This window comes from Zingiber officinale, chromosome 2B (assembly GCF_018446385.1).
Source record: "Zingiber officinale cultivar Zhangliang chromosome 2B, Zo_v1.1, whole genome shotgun sequence".
NCBI lineage: Eukaryota > Viridiplantae > Streptophyta > Magnoliopsida > Zingiberales > Zingiberaceae > Zingiber > Zingiber officinale.
The window spans coordinates 26,230,252-26,248,728 of NC_055989.1; the positions used below are offsets into that span (position 1 = coordinate 26,230,252).

At 36.9% G+C, this 18,477-nt stretch overlaps 1 non-coding gene across 1 annotated transcript; it reads left to right on the forward strand.

The window, feature by feature from the left end:
- Nucleotides 1–15,947: 15,947 nt before the first annotated feature.
- Nucleotides 15,948–16,053, forward strand: LOC122049811. The gene has a single exon (XR_006131067.1). It is a non-coding gene; the product is annotated as a small nucleolar RNA R71 (small nucleolar RNA).
- Nucleotides 16,054–18,477: the final 2,424 nt, after the last annotated feature.

The window sequence follows — 18,477 nt, forward strand, 5'->3', positions numbered from 1 at the left end:
AGATGAGTGCCAACCTTAGAAAGAAGAAAAGGAGAGAAGAAGATGTGTGCCACCGGCCTTAGGGAAGAAAACAAGGTGAAGGGGAGAAGATGAGAGAGCCGGTCACACAAGGAGAAGAAGAGGAAGAGGTGCTGGCCCTAAGGGAGCAAGGGAATTATGGAGATGTCTATCCCATAAGGCACCCTCTACCTCTCTTTTATAATCCTTGTTCAAGGCAAAAAAAGAAAATTTTAATAACATTTAAAATCTTTCTCTTTTAAATTTCCTATTGTGATGGCTACAAAAGGAAAGTTTTAAAATTAATCTCTCTCTTTTAAACAATATAGAAGGCTACAAAAAAGGAAATATTAAAATTAAAACTTTTGTTTTAAATCATGGTTACAAAAATGGAAAGTTTTATCAAAATTAAAATCTCTCTTTTTAAACATCATAGATAACTACAAAAAAAAAGATTTTAACAAAATTAAAATCTCTCTTTTAATCCTTTATAGATAGCTATAGAAGGAAAGATTTTAAAATTTAAAACTCTCTTTTAAAACCATGTGGATGTCTTTAAAAAAGAAAATATTTTATCAAAATTTTATTTTAAATAAAATCTCCTTTTCTATCATGCTATGGTCGGCCCCTTGCTTGGGCACTAAGCAAGGCTTGGCCGACCACTACTTGTACTCCAAGCTAATACTTGGCCGACCCCCTTGCACCAAGCAAGGATGTGTCCAGCCCATTACTTGGGTAAGAAGTGGACTTTGTGGATATAAGACTTTACAGAGGCTACAACAGGGACCGAGAGGAGAAATTAGTTTTGGTCTCCCGATGAGCTTGAGCTTCTTGTGTTTGCCCCGAACACCCAACTCAAGTTAATCAATACTAACTCATACCACTAAAGAGTTATTATTGAACTACCGAACCAATCTTATATTACATTTAAGGGCTCCTTCTTATTATGAGTGCATTGATTTCCCTGTGTTTAAGATATCGAATGCCCATTAATTAAATGAGTTACTGACACTCTCTTAATTAACATCTAGCTCCAAGAGTAGTACCACTCAATTTCATTGTCATGCCAGACTAGGTCCACCTGCAGGGTTTACATGACAATCCTTATGAGCTCCTCAAGGGGACATCATCAACCTATATTACTAGGACATAGTTTCCTTCTATAATCAACAACACACCATATAAATAATATTATTTCCCAACTTATCGGGCCTATTGATTTAACGAATAAATCTCACTCATTGATAAATTAAAGAAATAAATACTAAGTATATGTGTTTGTTATTATATCGGGATTAAGAGTATGCACATCCATAATAACAGAGGTTATGTTCTTTTATGCAGTCAGTATAAAAGGAACAACCTCAAATGGTCATGCAAAATACACACACAGTGTACTAGTGTAATTTTATAGTCAAAATAAACTAGTATCAAATTGCACTACAACCATTCCAATGGTTTGTCCCAATCCATCTTGGTTGTGAACTACTATTTATAATTTATAAGGAATTGATAACATGATCTTCTGTGTGACACCATACACCATGTTATCTATAATATAAATTAAATGGACAACTGCATTTAACTAAATGCAGATATTTGACCAATATGATTCATATTACAAAATAAATGTTCATTCAATAAATGTTCATACAAAAAAGCTAGGTTTTTAGTATACATTCTAATAATCTCCCACTAATACTAAAATACTATGCTTCCTTATATGTTGTCACACATCTGATTCCCATCCCTTCTACATGCCTATCAAAATTTCTTGCCGAAAGGGCCTTAGTCAAAGGATCTGTCAAGTTATCTTCTGATGTAATCTAGGCGATAACAACTTCTCCTCGCTTTACGATGTCTCGTATCAGGTGGTGCTTATGCTCAATGTGTTTACTAGCCTTATGAGCTCGTGGTTCCTTCGAGTTTGCTACTGCACCACTATTATCATAATAAATTGTGATAATTTTGGGCAAACCAGGAATTACATCTAAGTCCATTAAAAAGTTTCTGATCTATCCAGCTTCTTTGGCTGCCTCAGAGGCTGCAACATACTAAACTTCCATGATGGAGTCTGAAACACATTTCTACTTAACACTCCTCCATGTTATGGCTCTGCCTCCCAAAGTTAACACATACCCTGAGGTTGACTTACTATTGCCCCTATCTGATTGGAAATTCGAATCCGTGTAACCCACATGGATCAAATCATCTGCCTGGTAAACTAGCATATAATCTCTCGTCCTTTTCAGGTACTTCAATATATGCTTTACGGAAGTCCAATATCCCTGTCCTAGATTACTTTGATATCTGCTAACTATCTGTTAGAGTGTATACTAAAAGTCTAGCTTTTTTTAAACATTTATTTTTTAAATAAAAGAATCACATTGGTCAAATGCCTACATTTATACTAAGTGTAGTTGTTCAATTAATTTATATTGTAGATAACATGGTGTATGGTGTCACACACATAAGAAAATGTTATCAGTTCTTTATAAATTATAAATAGTGTTCACGACTAAGATGGATAGGAACAAACCATTGGAATAGTCGTAGTGTAATTTGGTATTAGTTTATCTTGACTATAAAATTACACTAGTACACTCAGAGTGTATTGAGCTGGACTATTTAAGGTAAGTTCTTTTTATACTGACTAAATAAAAGAACAAGACCTTTGTTATTATGGAAGTGTGCGCTCTTAATCATGATATAATAACAAGCACATATACTTAATATTCATTTCTTTGATTTATCAAAGGGTGTGATTTAGTTCGATAAATCAATAGGCCTGATAAGTTGGGAAATGATATTACTTATATGGTGTGTTGTTGATTATAGAATGAAACTGTGTCCTAGTAATCTAGGTTGATAATGTCCCCAAGAGAAGCTCATAAGGATTGTCACGTTAAACCCTGCAGGTGGACTTAGTCTGACACGACAATAAGGTTGAGTGGTACTACTCTTGGACTAAGATATTAATTAAAGTGAGTTGTTAGTAACTCACTTAATTAGTGGACATTCGACATCTTAAACACAGGGAGATTAACACACTCATGATAAGAAGGAGCCCAAAATGTAATTTGGGATTGGTGAGGTAGTTCAATAATATTTCTTTAGTGGTACGAATTATTATTGATGAAATTAAGTTGGGTGTTCGGGGTGAACACGGGAAGCTTAATTTCATTGGGAGACCAAAACCAATTCCTCCTCTCGGTCCCTATCATAGCCTCTTATTTATAAAGTATTATACCCACCCATAGCCATCTTCTTACCCACCTTAAGGTGGTCGGCCAAGCCTAGCTTGGAACCCAAGCTAGGGCTGGGCAAACCAAGGTGAGTTGGTTTCATTAGGTGGCCGACCCTAGCTTGAACTCAAGCTTGGTGTGGCCGGCCAAAATAAATTAGAAAGGATTTTATTTTTTAAAATATTTCTTATGTGGAAGCCATGGTTTTAAAAGAGAGTTTAAAATTTAAATCTTTCCTTTGATAGCTTTCTACAAAAGATTAAGTGAAAGGTTTGATATCTTTCCTTATTTGAAGTTAAAAAGAAGATTTTAATTTTTAAAACTTTCCTTTTATGAAACCATCCTCACGATTTTAAAAGTGAGTTTTAAAATTAAATCTTTCCTTTTATAGTTTCTACAAAAGATTAAGAAAAGATTTGATATCTTTCCTTTTTTGTAGATTGAAAGATACTTTCCTTTTTGTAAACTAAAAGCTAGACTTTGAAATAAAAGAATTACATTGGTCAATATCTGTATTTATTTGTTAAATGTAATTGTTCAATTAATTTATATAGTAGATAACATGGAGTGTGGTGTCACACTCAGAAAATCATGTTGTCGGTTCTCTATAAATTATAAACAGTTGCTCACGACTAAGATAGAAATGAACAAACTATCAGAATAGTCATAGTGTAATTAAGTATTAGTTTATCTTGACTAATAAATTACACTGATACACTTTAAGTGTATTGAGTAAGACCATTTAGGAAAGTTCTTTTTATACTGGCTGAGTAAAAGAACTAAACCTTGGTTATTATGGAAGTGTGTGCTCTTAATCCTAATATAATAACAAGCACATATATTTAATATTTATTTCTTTGACTTATCAAAGGGTGAGGTTTAGCTCGATAAATCAATATGCCCGATAAGTTGGGAAATGATATTACTTATAGTGTGTATTGTTGATTATAGAAGGAATCTTTGTCCTAGTTATCTAGGTTGAAAATGTCCCCAAGAGGAGCTCATAAGGATTGCCATGTTAAACCCTGCAGGTGGACTTAGTCCGACATGACAATAAAGTTGAGTGGTACTACTCTTGGAGCTAGATATTAATTAAGTGAGCTGTCAGTAACTTACTTAATTAGTGGACATTTGTAATCTTAAACACAGGGAGACTAACACACTCATAATAAGAAGGAGCCCATAATATAATTTGGGATTGATGCGGTAGTGCAGTAATAACTCTCTAGTGGAATGAGTTATTATCGATGAACTTGAGTTGTGTGTTTGGGGCGAGCACGGGATACTCAAGCTCATCGGAATGCCAAAACTAATTTCTACTCTAGGTCCCTGTCGTAGCCTCATTAGAGCCTCAAGTCCATCCAAAGAAAGGCCCATCTTGGTGTCCAAGAAGGGGGCCGGTCCATTGCTTGGTGACCAAGCACTGGCCGGCCACATCTCCTCTTAAAGGGCTGGCCCTATTGCTTGGTGACCAAGCTAGTAGGGGTCGGCCACAATATTCAAACATGGAGGGTTTTTTTTGAATTTTTAAAATCTTCTCTTTGTAGAAAACTATAAGTTTTAAAAGAGAGATTTTAATTTTTAAAAACTTTCCTTATTTGAATTTGCCCACATGTTTTAATAGAGAGTTTTAAAAGTTTTAAAACTTTCCTTTTTTAACCATCTTCATGGTTTAAGAAAAAAAAGGAAGATAAGTTTTAAAATTAAAATTTTCTATCATCATGATAAAAAAGGAAATTTTATAAGAGAAGTTTTAAATTTTAAAACATGGTTTTAATTTTTAAAACTTTCCTTTTTTAACTCTAGGAAAGAGAGCTTGTAAAATTTAATAAGAGTTTTTTCTTCTTGTAAAATTTTATAAAAAATTATTTTTTTCTTTCCTAAATATGGTGGTCAGCCACCTTGCTTGGTGCCAAAGCAAGGGGCCGGCCAAAGTCAATCCTAAACCAAATAGAATTGATCACAACCATCGATTTGGTGATTGATTCAATCAAGAGGAAAGAAAAGGAAAAATAAAAAGGGAAAAGGAAAAACTCTTGGATGATTTTATTTTTTATAAAAAGTTTTTCCTTATTTGCCTTGGGCAAGTAATATAAAAGAAGGGGTGAGGGGACTTCATGAGACACAACTCTTATTCTCTTGCTTGGAGATCTCTTGGTGGCCGACCCTCTCCCTTCTCCCTTTCCCTTTGCTCTCTTCTCCTTGGTGGTGGCGGTGGCCGGATTTTAGAGGAAGAGGAAGGATTCTTTTGGGTGGTGTTCATCTTGGAGGATCATCGCCCACACGACGTCCAAGGTGAGGCGAGGAATTCGGCAGAAGATCTCGAGGTCATTAGCTTACAAAGAGAAGGTATATCTAGTAATTTTCTTCCGCATCATACTAGTTATTTTCTTTGTAAGAATTCTAAATACAAGAGGCAATTAGATTTAGTTTTCCGAATAAGTTTTTCGAGTTTGTGTTTCTTCTTTTTCGAATTTGTGATTCGATTGTTCTTTTTGGTTAACCTAGAGTTATTTAAGGAAATTAAATATTCGCTTTCCTTAAAAGGCTTTGACTAGGTGGTGGTGGTTGCTCCCATATCCAAGAAGGCCATGTGCCTCGCCATGAAGTCCTGGAAGCCAATTTTGGAAATTAATATTTAATGAAATTAATAACATAGGTGGATTTGAATCAATAGTGTTAAGTTCCGCTTGCAATTCAAATCTAAACCATTAAGAACATATAAGTTAAATTTGGAATCAATGATGTTAAGTTCCGTCTGTGATTCCTAATTTAACTTCTAAAGAACACAATAGGTTATTTAAGGAAAAGTTCGACACTTGTACAAAAAAAATTTACAGTGGAACCGGTATGTTTTCCTAGGACTAACCAACACGTCACCCACACGACGTCCGAGATAAGAAGAGGAATACAATAGAAGATCATGAGGTTATTGCTTTCAAAGAAAAGTATAACTAGTAATTCTATTCCGCATCATACTAGTTTTCTTTGTATAGATTTTGAAATACCAAACACAAGAGGCATATGATTCTAGGTTTCGAATTTGTGATTCGAGTTTGTGTTCTTTTGTTTTTTTTTTTATCTTGTGATTCGATTGTTCCTTTTGGTTAAACCTAGGGTTACTATATGGAAATTAAATATTAAATTTCGTTGAAAGGCCTTGTCTAGGAAGTGGTGGATGCTCTCATACCCAAGAAGGCCTAGTGCCTCGCCATGTTTAACTTGGAAGCCAATCTCTGAAATTAATATTTAATTGAATTTGTAACATGGGTGGATTTGGATCAATAATGTTAAGTATCGTTTGCGATCCAAGTCTAAACCTTTAAGAACAGATAAGTTAAATTTGGAATCAATAATGTTAAGTTATGTTTGCGATTCCTAATTTAATTTCTAAAGAACACAATAGTTTGTTAGGAATAGTTCAGAAGTTGTACAAAATTTTTGTATAGGGGAACCGATACGATATTCCAAGTATCAACCAACAATTGGTATCAGAGCTAGGGTTTGCCTCTGTTTGTTTGGTTTTCAGTTTAATTATGCACATATCATACATAATTTAGGCAGGATAATAGTAGGATGTCCTAACTCTGTGGTTACAGGCTCCAACTATTATGGCTTATAGATATTGTGTGTGATTGGACCCTTGGACATGTCAATGTCATTTTTGTGTGTGCATGATTGTATTTATTAAGTAGGAGCTGTATTAGTTTTAGGATTTTACATTTTTGTTTCAATCTATATTACATGTACATTCCTTTGTGGAATATAGGATCGATATATGTAAAATTCTATTTTTGTCGCAGATTGTATCCTTGCGAGGCGTGGTACTATTTGTGGACCAGAGGCGCAGCGAAAAAGGAAGCAAGATAGATGCGGCGACAAGACCTGATTGCGGTGGCTAAAAATGGCAGCAACTAGGGTTGGCAGCACACGGAGGACAGTGATGGAAAAGGCCATAATAGTTGAAAAATTATTTTTCCATATTTGTTGCTTTATTTGCTGTGATGTGTGATGTGTGCTTGCATAGTTAAAATTCCTTGCCTTAAATAACTAAGTGGGAGAGGGATTAGTAGATAAATTCCACGGTCTCCATTACTGGTTTGTAAGTGATGCGACAAACTTACGTGTTGGCTCTGAGTGCCTCCCTCTCCATCGGATGAGTTTGTTTGCAGATCACTAGATCAAACTTCCTTTATGGATGGTTATAGAAAATTATTTAGGAGCGTGTGATCTTCTCCATCTGAAGGGGCACAATCCTATTTAATGGACTAAGTATCAAGTAATGGTATACACTTAGGCACATTTAATAGTATCCTCCTCATCGGAGTCACTGCTGTTATTTGTGCGACCGAAGGAAAAACCAACTATTAATTTTGTTTGTCATAAAGTTGGGTTGACAAGAATAAAATTAATGGGTAAAACCTCCTCTTACAAATGTTTGATTTTGTATACGTCCACCTATCGTGGCATACAAAATTCACGGTGTTTTGAGGTATTAGTGAATTTAAATGATATTATTTGAGGAATCAATATTATTCTAAATTCTTAAGTTTTGACCAAAACTTATTTTGTGATTCTTAGGATGACTTTCAACCCACTTGCTATTATTCTGAAAGAGAACAAACTTACTGGTCCCAATTATATAGATTGGAAAAGAAACCTGGACATTATCCTGACTGCTGAAGGCTATAAGTTTATACTGTCAGAGGTTTGCCCTAATGTGCCTAATAGTGATTCTAGTGAAGAGGAGATTGAGTATCATAAGAAATGGGTAAAGGTAGATGAGATGACGCGGTGTTATATTTTGGCTTCAATGTCAAATGTGCTACAACATCAGCATCAGGATTTACCAACTGCTTATGATATAATGAACAATCTCAAGGATCTCTTCAGACACCAGGATCGGGCTGCTAGGCAAGAAGCTATGAGAAAATTATTGACAGCCACCATGTTAGAAGGGACTCCCGTAAAGGATCATATCCTAAAGATGATGACTTATTTGAATGAAATACAAATCCTTGGAGGTGAAATCAATGGGGAAACCCAGATTGATATTATTCTCCAAACACTACCTAGAAGTTTTGAGCAGTTCCGCCTGAACTATAACATGAACAAAAGGGCTTATACATTGGCGGAACTTCTGACAGAACTTCAGGCAGCAGAAGGTATATTTCGTCATAGTTCTCAGATTCACTTTGTTGAAAATGTTTCTACTTCTAATTCGAAAGGAAAGAAGAAGAAGAAACAGACTGGCTCAACAAAGAAGGTGAAAAGATCTCTAGGTACTGGACCTAAAGCTGGAGTGAAGAAGCCAAAGGGCCAGTGCTTCAACTATAAGTAGACTGGACATTGGAAGGCGGACTGTCCTCGTAGGAGAGAGAACAATAAAGGTATATCTTATTCTCTAGTAGTTGAAACATGTTTAGCGGTGTTATCTACCAACACCTGGTGTGTAAATACAAGAGCCACTGATCATGTCTACAATACATTGCAGGGGTTCCAGGAAACCCGATGACTATATGAGGGAGAGATAACCGTCTACATGGGCAATGCTACAAAAGTGGTGGCTGTTGCAGTGGAAGACGTCTACTTATCATTTGATAGAAATAGAAGTTTGATTTTGAGAAATTGTCTTTATGTACCAACTTTTAGAAAGAATTTTATTTCAGTTTATAAATTGTTTGTGGATGAATATTCTGTTTCTTTTGATGATAAAGTAGTTATCAAGAAGAATAGGGTTATTATCTGTTCTAGTACATTAGTAGGCAACTTGTATACTCTAAATCCAATTTCTCCCACAAAGCAACAAATGGAAATTAATAACACATCTTCTAATTCTAATAAGAGAAAGGAACCTTCGGAAATGAACCAAACATATCTTTGGCATCTAAGGCTTGGTTATATTAACTTAAGTAGGATTCAAAGGCTAACAGCCGATGGACTCTTGGGTTCATTAGTGTTGGAAAACTTTTTAACTTGTGAATCTTGCTTGGAAGGTAAAATGACCTAGAGACCTTTTAAGGCCAAGGGGTATAGAGCTAAAGATGTGTTAGAACTGGTTCATTCTGATTTGTGTGGTCCTATGTCTATCCAGGCAAGAGGTGGTTACAAATACTTTGTCTCTTTTATAGACGATTATTCAAGATATGGATATATTTACTTGATGCTCCACAAGTCTGAATGCTTTGATAAGTTCAAAGAGTGCAAGGCTGATGTGGAGAAACATCAAGGTAAAAGTATCAAGACACTATGGTCCGATCGTGGTGGCGAATACCTCTTTGGAGAGTTTAGGAATTACTTATCAAAGGCTGGGATTCAATCCCAATTGTCTGCACTTGGTACACCCCAATAGAACGGTGTGGCAGAATGAAGGAATATGACTCTTATGGAAATGGTTAGATCGATGATGAGTTATTCTGAATTACCAAATTCATTTTGGGGATATGCTCTAGAAACAGCAGCACACATTCTGAACATGGTACCTTCTAAATCAGTACCTTCTACTCTCATAGAATTGTGGAATGGGCATAAGCTGTTGGTGCGAGAAGCATCCAACGATCAAACCAGTGTTTTGATAATGACAAAGGATTCAAAGTTAAGGTTATGTTGTGATCTAACAGTTTGAATGAGCTTACAGCAAAGTCCTAAGTATACTTAGGCAAAAGTCCTAACTGAGGTTAGGCAGGTGGAAAACCCTAGGGGGTGGTAACCCTAGGTCATAGGGGGTAGTAACCCTATGCGGAAAGTCTTGGTGGGTCGAGGGCTTCAGGCAAAAGTCCTAGGGGGTGGTAACCCTAGGTGGAAAGTCCTGGTGTCGCGAACCAGGTGAAAGACTGGACAGGTCGAGGAGCGGGCATCTAGCAGAAAGTCCGGAAGCATCAAGCACTGAGCAAAAGTCCAATCGATCTGGAGGATCACACTGGCAACAAGTAACTCTCCTGAGAGGAGTAGGTGAGGACGCGTTCCCCGCAGAGGGAACAGTAGGCGTCGGGTCGACCTAGGGTTTCCGGTTAGAAATCCGAAGTCAGACCCGGATAGTCCAGAGACTGTCAAACACCTTTCTTATCATATTTATGTGTGCTAACCTTGTCTTGCAGGGTATATGTATATTTTGTGGACTAACACATTGTGTAGGGACAAAAGAGCACACTTGGCCTCAGATAAACAGTGTCCGAGGCACCTCCATGGAGCTTGGAGGTGCCTCGAGTGCAAGCTAGAAGAAGTCAGCATAGCAAGGCTTGAGGCACTTTGAATAGACTGGAGGCTCCTTGAACCAGGCCTTGGAGGCACCTTGGACCAGCCTTGGAGGTGCCTTCAAGTGGATGAGGTGCGACCGGATCAATGTTGATCCACGCGGCTGACTCGGCGGGTTGAAGGTGCCTTGGAGCTTAATAGAGGCACCTTGAAGACCCTTTAGAAGGGGGTTTTCACCAGCAGTCTAACATATCTTCTACCAAGCGACCATTGTACTACAAGCTGCTAACGAGACGATCCCGAAGTGCTATAGTGACATCCCGACGACCCGGAGCTTCAGTTTTAATCTAGTTGTTGTCTGTACAAAGTTTATTTCAGTTCATAATTGTACTTAGTTTGTAATACTTTTCGTGATTATAGTTGTTGCACAACGTAAATATTTAACGAGCATAGGCCTTGAGTAGGAGTCGTCACAGGCTCCGAACCAAGTAAACCCTTAGCGTCTTTCTGTGTTAGTCATTTATTTTATTTTCCACTGCGTATTTGCTCGACACGTTTTAAATCTAACAAAATAGCCACGAGCGCTATTAACCCCCCCTCTTGCGCTCCTCGATCCAACAATTGGTATCAAAGTAGGGTCGCTTAGATTTGGTGCAACCACCAATCAAGCAATTTTTTCGTGATATTTTCAGTTTTTTCGGAGTCGACAGGAAATAGTATAATTACTATATTCCGATCTATTTCTCGCTCGAATCGATTTTTGCTCGAAGTTGGTGCAACACCACTCGAGTTCGTTTTTTTTTCTTTATACATCCCGCACTACTAATCCAAGACCTAGTCTTGGAACAGATTTTTGTGTGTGTGTGTGTGTGTTGACCTCCGCAAGTGTATAGAAATATCGCAAGTAATATAAAAGATTATCGTATCCATTGGGATTGGAATAAGCACTAAGAATATCTCAATGCGAATTAGCTAAACAACAAATCAATGGATTGACAAAGTCTAAGTGTAACTATGAAAAGTAAACAAAAGAATGAAAGAATAGGCAACAAGAATAAAGGCAATGATAAGGGATATTCTATGAGTTTTGGTTTCTTTGTAAGGTTGTTCAATGTAAATGATCTACCAAATCCTTTTTCTCAATCGTCCATCATTTGTAGAAGGTTGTCGGTTCTCTCTTGCAATAGAGAACCGACCTAGGACTGAAATCCATACCTAGATTGATCAATTAGAAATGAATCTATGTTGTCCTTACACGGGCTTGCCTGTCACATGCATCCCGCAGAAAATCAACATAAGAATCCATCGCTCATCAACCCACAAGATTTATAAAGATTAATGCATAAATCTATCCTACCATCTTGAAATACCTAATTTCCCCTTCAAGATAATTCCTCAAACGTCCTTACACAGGCATGTTCCTGTCACGAAAATCCCTCAGAAAATCGAATGAAGAATTACCTCTACAAGATCCACAAGATATCCAAACTCTCAATCAAGCATGTCAATTAGGCACAATCACAACATTCCACACAATATCAAGTAGATACAAAACAGGACAAAATCATAGAAATGAGAAATTGGCATATCCACAAGAGTTTACATCAAGAAATCCTTACAAATACTCCCTCCATCCTAGAACGAAGATAAACTACTCCATCGATCGAAGAAAGAAATCCGAAAACATAAAGATTACAAGCATTCTTGATCCCAATCCAAGAAAAGGAAAGAAAGAAGGCTTATCTATGATGAAGACGGTCTTCGGATCCAATCCACGTTCTTGGAGTCGAATCGGTGAAGATCTTCCCTTAGATCGCCCAGAAATCCACCCAAGAATGGAAGGAATCACCCAAATCTTCCTTTCTCCCCAAAGGGGAAAAGATCCCCTTTCAAATCTTGAAGGAAGCCTTATATAGAAGAGGGGTTTGGGTGCCACACGGCCTCGAAGCACGGCCGTGTGAGGTTCACACGGCTTGCTCCATCCTCTTCTCTGCTAACCTCACACAGCTGTGTGAGGTACACGGCCGTAGCTTGCCTCTATCAATGCCCCCCTTGCACGGCAGTGTAGATCTACACGCCCTATACTACCTTCGCCTCTGGAAACCTGGCACGGTCGTGTGGTGCACACGGCCAGCACTCTCTTGCTCACTAGAAACCTCACACGGCCGTGTAGCACACATGACCGAGGCTTCTCTGGTCTCTGGAAAACTGACATGGTCGTGTGGTGTACACGACCTAGGCTTCATTGGGCTCCAAAGCTTGGCACAGTCGTGTGAGGTTCACACGGCCAAGCCATCTTCCTTCTCTGCAGCAGCTACACGACCTCTCATCTCCACACGGCCTGGGCAAACCCCTATGGCAGGGTCGTGTGGGGTTCAGGTATCATGGCTTCCTCCATCGCTTTGCTTGCAGATTTGGCCTCGAACACGCATCCTTCACCAAATTTGACTCCTGTGTACAAAAAATGTACAAAAGAAGATCTCTGAACAAAGAGAGTAAATATGCTAAAAAGGAAAGCTGGAAGTATAAAAATGCATAGATCAAGCATGCTCAAAGTATGTGAATGTGCGTCAAAACATGCTAACAAGTGTATACAATCTACGCACATCATTCCCCCAGACTTAAACCTTTGCTTGTCCCCAAGCAAAATGTTGCAATCTAAACTCATATGCTCTACAATGCTCTCATATACCTAATACATTCTCCTAACTCTATCAAAAAGTTTCATCAATAAACATGATCATGGAAATGAGTTAAGTATAACTCAAGCATAAGTCTCTTGTGCACAGTGCAAAGTAACTCAAAACTCTTCAAGTTTCAATCTATGTCCTAGTCAACTCGTCATCAAATTTGAATTCCTAATATTTCTAATGATAGACAAGTAACCAGTGATAGGCACTTACTTGCCACACACTTGGTTCATATTTCTCAATCAATCCAAGGTCTCAAAGGCGTGCTCAATCTCAAGAGAAGCTAAGCAGTCATTTCCCCAATAACCTAACTCGGTCTCAAAGGGGTGACTTGCTAGATTCCACTCACGACAATTGTTTTTTTATATCCCTTATTCACTTTTTTTCTATTTTTTCACACTTTTTTTTTCATCATAAGTATTTACATTGTGCAAATCTTATTCACAAATATACTTTTGGCACAAATGTTGGGATATTTTGATTTTTCCAAATGAGCTTACATGATTTGAGTCTCATCCAGTAACCAAAATGAAGTTTGAGAAATCACCATGGAAATCATAAACAAACAAGATGAATCATGACTATTTCAATGATATCAACCATTCAAGCATCAAGTATAGTGAAGTGAAGATAAGATTCTTAAGGTCAAGCCAAAACTAAAACTCATCTCCATATGATACTTAGCTTATATCATGGTACCCAAGATAGAGAAAAGAGGTACATTAAGCATACTACTAGCATCATTTACAACATCATGAATCTAGATAATGAACGTGCTAACATTTTCACTTAAAGACAAGAAAACATATAAATGAAGTTTGATGTTCTCAAGATAAATGCCACAGGAAATCAAAACAAAATGCAAGACATAAGCAAAAACAAAAAAAACAAACAAAGCAATTCAAATGCATCTAATGCATCCCCCCAGACTTAAACTTTTCATTGTCCCAATGAAAACTAAAAATAATATACAGGAGATTTTAAGAGAAGTTACCAAGTGATGAGCTCCAAATGGTTGACATTCATGTTTTTAAAGATACTCCTCCATCCAATACTCACATTCCTCCATAACTTTGAATTCTATAACAATAAGATAGACAAGAAAAATTAAGTAGAGGATACATGTTTATTATAAAGAGAGAACTAAAGACATAAAAGAAAATAAGGAAAATGAACTTGGGTTGCCTCCCAAGAAGCGCTTGTTTAAGGTCATTAGCTCGACCACCTCATTAGATTCATCTAAATCTCGCTCTTGGAGGGGTAAGATATTTTAGAACCTTCTTACCAAGGGTTCTTATTATGGAGGGAACTTTCAATATTGGAGTTATAAAGTGAAGTATCGCTCTCTCCATCTTCGTCTTCTTTAAAATTCTTTCGGATGGACGAAGACGATTCAGATTGAGCTTCCAATCATTAGCCCAAGTGAAATCTGCACATGCAAAGAAAGTACAAATCTCCCACAAGCATATTAGATAAGATAGAGTCATAACCATATTAAGATAAGTAGAATAAGAAATAAAAACTGAATCACATCCAATAAAGTCAATGATAGGTACCTCTATAAAATTTTCCAAAAAGATCAAAAGAAATACTAACCTTACTTTGCTGAGAAATACCTGAAGTTTCTAAACATGTAGATGTGACTTCCTCTTAATCAAATGATGGTTCTGACTCTGGCTCAGGTATTGATGATATCAATGATGATGATTGTTGAGACTCTGCTAGCTTTGCATAAGTCCCTACACATTGTTCCACAACATGATCAATTCTTACAACCTCTAAGGGTTGTGTGGACAAAGGTGGTGATCCTTGAGATGTTGCTTCCACAACACAGCTCCCTACACATTATTCTATATCATCATCATCAACACATACATCAAAAAATAAACCAACATCTATTTCCTCAATAGGAGAATCAATAACAAGAGGATCAATAACTTCACTTGCAGTTTTAAGTTGATCTACCACATCACATTTATCATCTGAAAGTTCAATGTCACTATAACACCCTATAAATTTTGGAGGTAAATCTGAAAATTTATTTACCACTACATTATCAATAAAATCCTCATCTGAAAAGTCTTCATCTTCAAATACATTCAAAAATCTGTGCTCAACCATATTAGTGTCACAGGATTTGCCGAAGTCTTTATTTTCATTGACCCCCACTAACCTTTGTGGAAAAGGAACCCTTAGCGAAGGTATTGGGGAAGGTACTTCTAACTTCCCATATTCCCTTTTAGCTTGTGGAGGAGATTCAACTTGCTTATATAGTGTTGGTATGATCAATCGTTGAGGAAAAGGTACTTGTGGCCTTTGTGAACTTCCTGGAGTAATGGAACTGAGTTCTTGTGATCTTCTATTGTTCTTCTCCTTAATTCTAAACAAATCTTTCTTCAGAAGTTCTTCATGATTCTTGCCACTTCTTCACTTAATATCATTATCATTTACACTAGATCTTGTCTGTGTAGGAGGAAGGTCTTCTTTGAACCATTTTGAAACAATACTTTCAATCTTTGCCTCTAAATGTTTGAACTCCCCATTCTGTGAATTGTGATTTTCAAAACTCATAGATGGTTGAGTTACAATTTGTTTGACAAACTCTATAGCATTTATGGCTTGCACTCCTTGAATGTTTGAGGAAAATTTCATCCAACTTATGTTTGACCATTCATGGAGGTTCAATGTCACTTGATCAATTAATATATATGCTTCATCTACACTTTTGTCCATAAAAGAACCTCCAGCTAATGAATCCAATAAACTCTTGTCTGAGAAAGAAATCCCCCCATAGAATATGTGCAGGATCAACCATTTTTCAAAACCATGATGAGGGCACTATCTTAGAAGACTCTTGAATCTATCCCATGCTTCAAATAATGATTCTCTATATGCCTGAGCAAAATTTGTTATGCAATTCCTCATATACATTGTTCTGCTTGGAGGGAAAAAATGATTCCGAAATTGTTTCTCCAATTGCTCCCAACTTGTGATACTTTGAGGATGGAGAGAATATAATCAAGTCCTTTATCCTTGATACTGAAAGGATATGTCATCAATCGAACTGCATCTGTTGACACTCCTTTACATTTCACCATATCACTAATCTCTAAAAATGTTTCAAGATGCAGATAAAGACTTTCTGATACTTCTCCTCCAAATTTGTGACCTTGCATCATAAAAATTAACTCTGGGTCTAGTTGGAAACTTTCTGCTTCAATTTGAGGTTGCACAATGGGAGATAAAAATCTTACAGAAAAGGGTGTAGAAAAATTTCTCATGGGCCTGCTTGACATGTTAGTGCTCATGGATATTCAAGAAAAAATTTAAAAATGAAGAATCAAAGACAAGAAATAAAATGCAATATGAAAAGCAAGAAAGAAAATGCAGAATTTAAATTGCAAGAAAGAAAGTGCATAATGAAAACAAGAAAGAAAAGATAAAAAGAAAAAGAAAAAAGTCTAGAATAATTCATATGCTAAAGATTGCAAGATATGTTTACAAAAGAAAATAAGAAAGAAACTAGATCAAAAGAGAAAAACAGAGAAAAGTTAGATTAGAGTGCTAGAAATCAAGAATGCAAAGTTAGAATTAGAATTAGAATTGCAACAAAAAGAATTGTCAAGAATTAGAAAGATATGCAAATGATGAAAACAGAATTCTAAAGATTAGTTTCAATTATGCTAATGAAAATAAAAGAAAAGTTATGTTTAGTCTAACATAATTGATAATCCCTAATGTTATAGCGTAGTCCCCGGCAACGGCGACAAAAACTTGTTGACCTCTATAAGTGTACGGAAATATCGCAAATAATATAAAAGATTATCGTATCCACAGGGACTGGAATAAGCACTAAGAATATCTCAACGCAAATTAACTAGACAACAAATCAATAGATTGACAAAATTTAAGTGTAACTATGAAAAGTAAACAAAAGAATGAAAGAATAGGCAACAAGAATAAAGGTAATGATAAGGGATATTCTAAAAGTTTTGGTTGTTTTGTAAGGTTGTTCAATGTAAATGATCTACCAAATCCTTTTCTCAATCTTCCATCATTTGTAGAAGGTTGTCGGTTCTCTCTTGCAATAGAGAACCGACCTAGGACTGAAATCCATACCTAGATTAATCAATTAGGAATGAATCTATGTTGTCCGTACATGGGCTTGCCTGTCACGTGCGCCCCTTGAAAAATCAACATAAGAATCCATCGCTCATTAACCCATCAAGATATATAAAGATTAATGCATAAATCTATCCTACCCTCTTGAAATACCTAATTTCCCCTTCAAGATAATCCCTTAAACGTCCTTACACGGGCATGTTCCTATCACGAAGATCCCTCGAAAAATCGAATGAAGAATTACCCCTACAAGATCCACAAGATATCCAAACTCTCAATCAAGCATGGTAATTAGGCATAATCACAACATTCCACACAAGATCAAGTAGATACAAAACAGGACAAAATCATAGAAATGGGAAATTGGCATATCCACAAGAGTTTACATCAAGAAATCCTTACAAATACTCCCACCATCCTAGAACGAAGATAAACTACTCCATCGATCGAAGAAAGAAATCTGAAAACATAAAGATTACAAGCATTCTTGATCCCAATCCATGAAAAGGAAAGAAAGAAGGCTTATCTATGATGAAGATGGTCTTCGGATCCAATCCACATTCCCGGAGTCGAATCGGTGAAGATCTGTGGGTTTTCGGGCCGCAAAAACCGCTTTTTACATTGTGGAAACCCCGAAACCCCGCCACCGGATCCGTACGAAGAAATAAATTCGTAAAAACTTTCACGTACGAGTTTTCTAAGCCTTGATCTAAACTAGATCTACAAAGGAGAAGAGCTTTACCCTTGATGCGATGCCCTTCGCTAATCCTGCTCGTCCAAGGTTCGCCAAATCTCGAGAGTATCAAAGTAGATACTACTCTATGTGTATTCACACAAACAAGAGATGGAGAAACCAAACAAAAAGGTCTGCTAGCACCTTTGAATGGTTCGGCCAAGGTGGAGGAGAGGGAGAGAAGAAATAGCTTGAGGAAGAAGAAGGAGGTTTCAACACAAAATGAAACTTCCACTTGAATTCATGTGGCCGGCCACATTAAGAGGGATTATAATCTTCATGGAATGCCAAGAGTCACAACTCTTGGTAACTCCCATGAGGTTGCATCCCACTTAAGCAACCATGATGATGTGGAGCATCATCATTGGCCCACTCTTTGCCAACTCACCAATGAGCTGGCAAATGGTCAAGTCAAACTTGACCCTTCATCTTCCACTCAAGTCAAGTCAAACTTGACCACTTCTCTCCCTTGGTTGATCTAATCTAACCATTGGTT